Source organism: Marmota monax, unplaced genomic scaffold (genome assembly GCF_021218885.2).
Source record: "Marmota monax isolate L192 unplaced genomic scaffold, Marmota_monax_Labrador192_F-V1.1 WCK01_AAM20220418_F8-fsc00030, whole genome shotgun sequence".
Classification (NCBI taxonomy): Eukaryota; Metazoa; Chordata; class Mammalia; order Rodentia; family Sciuridae; genus Marmota; species Marmota monax.
Window position 1 is genome coordinate 10443438 of NW_026691988.1, and position 6599 is coordinate 10450036.

Below are 6599 nucleotides of genomic sequence, written 5' to 3' on the forward strand. Positions count from 1 at the left end.
TCCATCTCAGTACCTGTTTTCTGGGAACCTGATCTAAGCCACCCACTCGTTTCTGCTCTCTTAAGTTGAGTTACTTAGTGCTTATCAACCTCTTAGACTTATTAATGTAATTATTATAATTGGACTGAATATAAACAAATTAATTATGAAAACAAAAAGTCAGCTTTTGTTTCTACAAAAAATTAAGAATGATGCTTTGGGAAGACATGAGTGCAAGCTGCTATTGAACTCTCTGCAGGATTCATGAAGAAACAGTTGGAGTTGGGAAAGCAACATGGATGGTATCCACGCATTGGGCACAGTTTATTCAATGTATGCTTCTTGTTTGACTGAGGTAGAGTTTGGAATACAGTTGCTTATTTGGTATCATAATGTCTTGTTTTTGTTTTTGGAAAAGCTATTATTTTTGTAAAAATACATACATTCATGTAAAAACTCAAAATAACTCAGAAAATAATAAAGAAAAAATAAAAACTATCTGGAATCCTACCACTTGCAGGGAACCTCATTAACATTTCAGTGAGTATCTTTCTTGATGTCATTTGTTTAAAATAAAAAGACATAGACACACAATAAATAGCAAGTAAATGGACACTATGCATTAAATAATCAGATATATCAAATAAATGGATACATTGCATATATTACTATATAAAGTAATAGGGAACAAAATGCAATAATGTATGATGCATCCATTTATTTGATATTGTATGCTTATTTCTTTCTAATACCTTTTGTAGTACACCTTGTTCACGTAAATGCAGATTATACATGTAAAATTGTCCTTTTTTAAAAATTAATATGAATCTTATTTATTTTCCTCTTTTGAAGTCATCCATAAAATGACATATTAGGTTAACATACAAAAACACCTAAATTCTCCAAAAACCACACGAGGCAATCTTATGCTATATTGCCAATGGGATACATTTCCAATGCCTAAATAGGAAAGAATCATAAAATTATTACTTTTTTTGAAAATGCAGTTGTAAATCTGTGGATTAATAATGAGATAGAAAATGTCATATAAATTTAAGGTCTCATATTTGCATCAGATTCATTGGGAGGAAGGACATAGAAACCTTCACCAAATTGTTAGCTTAGCAAAAATAAATCAACTCTTTGTAGAAGTAGAATTCTCAGGAGAGATTAACCAAAAAATTTTAAAAATTTTCCTTCAAATAAAAAAATCAAAACAACAAATATTTATTACTTACCTACTCTGTAAAGCAGTTTCCCCCTAGGTTTCCTTGGTAAATAAATATTGTCTATTTGGTGTGCTTTCAGATTCTGATTCTTCACATGGAAAACGTCAAAATGTTTATCCGTAGTCCATAACCCTTTGTTTAGGTTGTCTGCTTTGTAAAGTCTATTTCCATTTCAATCTTGTTGCATGCTTTGCTCTTGTCAATATTTCAATTTCTGAGGATGCTTAGAGGTTGTTTCTGTGCAATCTTAGAAAATATAGAAAGTAAACTGAACATAAATCTTAATGGCTATAGCAATAGGAAGACAGCAAGTTGAAATAAGTTTGAGGTCATACCCTTGCAAGTTTGAAGCCTACTTCTGGCAATTATTAGTCAAGTAATCTAGGGCAAGTTGAACCTCTCTCGGCTTGAATGTCTTCCACTGTAAAATGGGATGCTTTATTTGATCAGTATAAAAAAAAAGAAATAATGTATGTCAAAGGTTGTTGTTTAAATGGGGTTTAACAACTGGCAGCTATTATGAAAGACAAACACAGTCACTTAAAATCTGCATTCTTTATACTTTCTCTTGCATCTTTGTTCAAATAATTCAAACAACTGAAAGAAGACCTTTTATTAAGACATAAATAATTATTTACAGCTTGTATTTTCAGCTATCATGTCCATTTCCTTCAAGTCTTTAAATTGTTGCTATTTCTGTAAACCCACTGAATTTTTTAAAAATCTGATAATATCTAGCAAATTTGCAATCTGATCAATAAGTATTCTGGCCAGCAAGCATTTAGTTCTTAAAATCTACTTGTGTTTTTAAAATATATATAAATTATTTTCTCAGGTGGTTCAGTCACAGGAATGTAAATCTGACGTATTTTGGTACAGGTACATAGTGTAGTGGAATAAAACATTTTGTTTTTAAATTTTTTCACCACTGAATATAACTTCCTCAGTATTGCAGTATGGGAGTTGAACTTAATTTTGTCAGTTATTGTTACGAGTTGGATATGTAGTATCCCCCAAAAAGCTCAGGTATAAGACAATGCAAGAATATTCAGAGGCAAAACAATTCAATTATAAGAAATGTAACCTAATCAGTAGATTAATCCACTGATGGATTATCTGGGTGGTAATTGTGGGCATGTAGGGTATGACTAGAGGAATTAGGTCATTGGGGGATATGACTTTGGGGTTTGTATTTTGTCCCTGGTGAGCAGAGATCTCACACCCTCTCTGCTTCATTGTTGCCATGTCCTCTGCCATGCCCTTCCACCATGAAGTTCTGCTTTACCTTGGGCCCAGAGTTATGGAGTGGCTGTCTATGAATGGAGACCTCTGAAGCCATGAGCCGAAATGAACCTTACCTCCTTTTCATTTTTTCTTCTCAGGTCGTTCAGTCACAGGAATGTAAAGCTGACTAATACAGTTACCATCAGTATCTTTCTCTTTAAGTGTAATAATTTGAGCAAATCAATCTCTTTCATTTGCATTTTCAGCCTTCCATATTTCTTCCTCTTTTCCCTACCTTTCTCCCAGATGTCCTGGGGTATGTGAGAGTGGGAGGTACAGATCAGTTCATATGGTTTTGTTGTGAGGAGAAAGGGGACTCAAATATGCAAGTGAGAGTCCTTGTGCTGTCCTCTGGCTCCACCATAAGGTTGGTGGTTCAGCCTGATCCCCAGGCTTATGTTGAAGTGATCTCAGAATTAGCCGGTTTTTGAAGCATCAAGCTGGTTTGATGAAATCACTTGTAGACTTTAACCTCCAATCATTAAGTCTCTGTACTTGGCAGCCTCTTTCATCCACTAATCCTTTCATTAGAAGTTCCACTGGTCCATATAGGAACTTAAGAAGTTATTTCTTGGAATTAGGAATTTCATATAGTCAGGAAGTTTTGTTAGCTTTTGCTGCATAACAAATTATCCCCAAATTTCACAGCATAAAACATGATTCTGTGGGTTAGGGATTTGAGAAGGGCTCAGTTAAGTTGTTAACATACACAGTTTTTTATACGTTCAATCATCTGAAGGCTCAGTCAGGTTGGATGCTCACATGGTTGTAGCAGATGACAATTGCTGTTGTCTGGAAGCTCATTTGGGACAGTCCCCTGGAGCACCTCATGGCCTCTCCATATGTTTGGACTTCTTATAGCATGACTGATTTGGTTTAAAGAGGGACTATCTGAAGGGCAAGGTTTCCAAGAGGATAAGTATAAGCCAAGTTTTTTAAAAAATGTCTTTCTAAGCCATTTATACTGTAACTAAAAAAAAAAAAAATGAAAGTAGCTAACCAGGGGATTTCCTTTAGATTATGTTTCTCCCTGTCAGTCAATCCTACATCTTTCTGTTCAACAACAGTTGGCATTGAACATGTGCCACTTCCTCACTAAGATTATGTTTAACTTTCCAAATTAACTAGATGGCTTGTTTTTTATTTTTAAGGGGAATTATTTGCCTATAAAACCATTTGACAATTTTGGGTGATATTTTCTTTCTAGGTTATTGACCTGTTTAGATTTTTTTTTTTTTTGGCTTGTTGAATATTTTTTTCTCAGAAATGTATCCCTTGCATTGATATTTTCAAATTGACATCACCAATCTTTTTGACTGTGCCCTTTGTACTTTAAAAGCAGAACATAATTAAGCTTTAAGATGGAAGATAAATTTAACTACTTTCATGGATTATCACTTAAAAATACATTTAAACTCTCTTTTTAAACTCTCATTTTGAAAGTTAATCTGTTAATTGAGAATCATTTTCATATCCACACTCTTCCCCCTGCCATGTAAGATTCATTGTGAGATGGGCATGAGCCCTTGGGGGCCAAGGATCAAATGATACAGTTTAGATCTGGAATGTCCCCCAGAGATTCATGTGTTGAAGGCATTACTGGGAGGTGATGGAAACTTAAAGAGGTACAGCCTAGTTAGAAGAGGTGGTTCACTGGAGGCCACCTTTGAAGGGTATGTTTTGTCTCTGGACCCATTCGTCCTATCTATAATTGGTACAAGATGTCCTCCACCCAATGGACTTTCCAGCAGAGCAAAGCTCAGCCAGGCTTACTCCCCATATGAATACCAAGACACAACCTCTCCACAATTGCAATGGCCCAGAATAGCCACACTTCTCAGAGAAAAGGACAAGAGCACTGCTCTCAGTGGAAGATGAGAAGAGGAGAGAGAGATCATCCCACTTGTGATTAGGAGCTGAACCAAAGAACTTTAAAACCAGCCTGGACGGAGAAAATAACTAATCTCCCTATTATTGGGATGCTTTACCCCCCACTCTTTAATCTGTGCTTGCCCACATACCACTGGTCACCAACACCTCTTCGGTTCCTATAGGAAACCAATATATGATATTCTAGAAAAATTTTCAGGAACACTATTCCTTCCTCAGCCTTTTTGGATCCTTCTACCACATTTGATTCTGCCTTTCTTATATTCTGCCTTTTCTTATCTTTTCTATATTTTCTCTGAACTTGACCTAGATACTTAGAACCCCAGATTTTGTGCTCTTTATACTTTTGGCCATTTGGACCTTGGCTATCCTGCATAATTTTGACTTTTCCTGCTCTTACAGCCTCGGTGTCTCTTGCCCTACATGAAGCCCTAGCTCAACTCCTGTCCCTTGGGAAGTGCCCAGATCAAGCTACATTCCCATCTCTTCTCACCAAAGGGAAGGGAGATAGTCAAACCCTGAGCCTATGGCAAAGTCTACGTTATCAATGCAACTGTGCTCTATCCAGTTACTCAAACCCTACCCCTAGGATCCTCTTCTCAAGTCCATATGAATCAATTTTCTAAACCATACTAGTTTTCTAGAAATTTCAGAGGAAGAATTAACCATCTCCCTACCCCATTCCCGGGCTGGGGATTGAATCCAGGGCCTTGAACATGCTAGGCAAGAATTCTACCACTGAACCTTACCCCTAGTCCAAGAATTAACTTGTACTCTGCTCTCAAGGTGAAAAACAGGCTCTGGCAATGAGAGTTCAAACTTATGGGCATAAGACACACCCTTACCTGTTCCTTTGAGTACCTGATATGGATTGAAAGGGTCCCTCTTGCAAATCCTGAAATGCTCATCAGTTAATGGAAAGAAGGCCCAGAGGACTACTATACCCACACAAGATTAAATTACAGATTAATTCCAAAACAGATAATTGGATCACCTCATCCTGAGAAATCAGAAGTTCCTCCTGAGATAGCATGACGATTTCTTTTGGCTTGTTCAGAACCTACAAAATGCAAGTTAGCCTCAGGGACATGGCACAGGTTTCTTTTCTTGGACCTAGCTGCAATGCATCCACCCTGCCCATCAATTCCAGAAGAGTCTGCTTGGCATCACCCTAGACAGGGTATCTCCCAAGGCCTAGACACAAAGCTCCATCATTTAATCACATAGTTCAGAATAACAACATTTACTATTTATTCAATAATTGCTTTGAAGAACTAAGTACATTTAAACTTACGCTTATTCTATATAGAAGGTGTTATTTTTCTTATTTTATATTTGAAGGACCTGAGTCAGAGAAATTGAGCCCACAGACACACATTAAGTGGTAGAGCTAGAATTTTATCCTTTCTATCCATGGTGTGTGCTTTAATGTTTCCATCAGTGTTGGGTGAAGACCCATTTTTGCCAGGAAAAAAAATAGTAAAGAAAGAAAAAAGAGCTTTTTGATAACAAAAACTTATAAGTAAAAGCTACCGTAAGTTGCTAACTTGGAACATTAACTTATTTTATAACAGGAATAAAAACATATGCAAATTGCACATCTTAAACAATAATCTATAAATCACAAAATGACACTATAAATTATTATACTTAACTTAGTATGATGAAAGTTATTTAAATAATATAGATCTGCTGGGGAGCATATGATGAATTAAATATTATCATACAGCAAATTTCGGTGTTTTAGGTATGTCATTTGGCCGTTGCTTATAGGAAAATCATGGGCCCAAAATAAAACTGATGCAAATACACAATGATACTTACTCAATAACTAAAAGTCATTTATAATTAATCATAAGCATACTTAAATATACATTTATGGTCATTAAAAGCCAAATAGCAGAAACTGAAAACAATCATTATCACAAGATAACACACTGATACCTCACTGGAAAGAAAAGGGCCTTTCTGATGTGGTCAGAATTCCAACTCTTTGTCTATGGAATTGCAAGTAGGTGCTTTGAACCATAGCAAGACAGCCTAAATTCTTAGTAGAATGTTTTGATATCTCAAATCTTACCACACTAATGGCTGACTACCATATGTCTACTTAAGGCCTCTTTACCCTTGGTTTGAAAATAAGCCTGGACTTAGGTAGCTATTAGAAGTTCTCTACTCTTAGGGGAGACAGAACAATAGTTTAATAACTACAAACAA